This window comes from Monomorium pharaonis, unplaced genomic scaffold, assembly GCF_013373865.1.
Source record: "Monomorium pharaonis isolate MP-MQ-018 unplaced genomic scaffold, ASM1337386v2 scaffold_62, whole genome shotgun sequence".
Classification (NCBI taxonomy): domain Eukaryota; kingdom Metazoa; phylum Arthropoda; class Insecta; order Hymenoptera; family Formicidae; genus Monomorium; species Monomorium pharaonis.
Window position 1 is genome coordinate 15001 of NW_023415934.1, and position 2500 is coordinate 17500.

The following is a 2500-nucleotide window of genomic DNA, read 5'->3' on the forward strand; positions in this document are numbered from 1 at the left end:
CTTGGCCTCCCGCGGATCTTCCTTGCTGCGAGGCTTCCGTGGCGGCGCGAGCCGTCGTGGTCGTCCTCTTCGGCCGCCATTCAACGCTCAGCTCAGAACTGGCACGGACTAGGGGAATCCGACTGTCTAATTAAAACAAAGCATTGCGATGGCCCTCGCGGGTGTTGACGCAATGTGATTTCTGCCCAGTGCTCTGAATGTCAACGTGAAGAAATTCAAGCAAGCGCGGGTAAACGGCGGGAGTAACTATGACTCTCTTAAGGCGAGTCGGTAGCTCACGGACTAAGTGCTGGCTTTGTAATCTGTGGGCCCGGGTTCGAATCCCGACGATTTCGATGGGATTTTTTCTCGGGTCCATAGTTTGCAGAGAGGTAGGTGGGACGTGTAGCTATCAGGATCGCACCTTCCGGGAATTTTCCGAAAGGTCGGTCAAGTCGAACCACCCCCCGAAAGGGGACTCGCCCCCCACGTCGGCCGTTTATCCTGGTCGCAGCGTGGGGAAAGAGGGGGTTTCGGCGCCACCGGGTGGTGGGGTTGCCAGCCCCACCATTCGTACTAGTTGGCCCTGCTACTAGAAGAAACCAAGCCTCGGATGATGGCGGGGGGCCCGCCGGCCCCTCCGCCCCAACTGGACGAAGACGTGGAGATGATGCTGACTACCCGTGCGGATTCCCCGGATGCGAGAGAAGATTCCCAACGACTATCGGAAGAGGGGTGCATCAACAACGCGCCCATAAAGATTGGTACGATGCCCAGCTTCAACCGGCAGTCGATAAGGCTAGATGGTCAGCCGAGGAAACAGCAATGCTGGCAAGGAAGGAAGCTCAATTGACGACTAACGAGCAGCCCCGCTTCATGAACCAAGAACTACAGAGATGCTTCCCTCAAAGATCAATAGAAGCCATCAAAGGAAAAAGAAGGGGGAAAGATTACAAAGAGATGGTAAAAAGGTTCATAGAGGAACTCGAAAATCCAATACCATCGGATCCAGAGCTCATAGAAGAAGAAACGGGAGAAGAATTCCTGACCTTCCTGAACACACTAAGAGCACCAGCCGATAATGAAGGTTTCCAAGGGAAAAAGCTCCACAAAATAGCAGTGGAAGCACGAGCAACGGGCAAAGAGGGAACTCTGCAAAAACTAGCCCTATACCTGAAGGAAGTCTTTCCACCACCACCACGACAGAACAGAAGAAAAAGGACCGCCCCGGCCGCACCCAGGAACAAGAGAGAGGCAAGACGACGGGAATACGGATGGACACAGACACTGTGGAAGAAGGACAGGCGCCGCTGTGTGTCCAACATATTGAACCAGATGGACAACGCCCCGCAACCACCAAGGGAAATAATGGAGCCATTCTGGTCCAACTTAATGACCACCAAGGGGGAAGAAGCACCACCAAGAGAGAGGTCCCCAATCCTAGGGGGAATATGGGAACCAATCAAAAAGGAAGACATCAAATTAACTCGGATGTCACGCTCTTCGGCTCCAGGACCAGATGGAGTATCGGCGCGCCTGTTCAGATCAATACCAACAGGCATCCTCCTCAGGCTCTACAATCTCATCATGTGGTGTGAAGCATTACCAACAAGCTTACTTCTATCACGGACAATATTCCTCCCCAAGAAGAAGGACGCCAGTGAGCCTGGGGACTTCAGGCCAATAACGATCCCACCGGTGATATTAAGGGGACTACACAAAGTGCTGGCAAAGAGGATGGAGGGAGCTCTAAACATCGACATGCGACAGAGAGCGTTCCGATCAACGGACGGATGCGCAGACAACACCATGCTGCTAGACACGCTACTGCGATACCACCGCCGAGAGTTCAAGGCGATATACATCGCCTCCATCGACGTCAGCAAGGCCTTCGACGCGGTCACTCATCCAGCTATCGAAAGAACGCTGGAGAGCCTGGGAATACCCCCGCCAATGCTCCACTACCTGTCGGGAGTATATGCCGGGTCTAGAACAAGATTGGAGGGAAACGAGTGGACATCTAGATCCCTCCACCCGACACGGGGCGTGCGTCAAGGAGATCCTCTATCACCGGTGATATTCAACGCCGTCACCCACCGACTACTGCAACGACTGCCAGGGGAGATAGGGGTGAATCTAGGAGAAAGCAAGGTGAACGCCGCCGCCTTCGCCGATGATTTGCTCCTATTCGCGGCCACCCCTCCAGGACTCCAAGAGCTGATCAACACCACAGCAGAATACTTGGGGGAATGTGGAATGAAGATCAACGCGGACAAAAGCATGACGGTCTCAATCATAGCGTCAGGCCATAACAAGAAGACCGCAGTAGACCCCACATCCACTTTCACGGTCAATGGACGACGACTACCAGCACTGTCGAGATCAATGGAGTGGAGATACTTGGGGGTCACCTTCACACCGGAGGGAAGAACGAAGTGCCATCCGGCAAAAGTGGTTAAGCCGTACATAGACGCGCTTACCAAGGCCCCACTCAAGCCGCAACAGAGGCTCTTCGCGCTGC

At 54.1% G+C, this 2500-nt stretch overlaps 1 pseudogene; it reads left to right on the plus strand.

The window, feature by feature from the left end:
* The window catches only part of LOC118648713, a 7681-nt pseudogene that overhangs the window by 2704 nt on the left and 2477 nt on the right, over nucleotides 1–2500 (plus strand).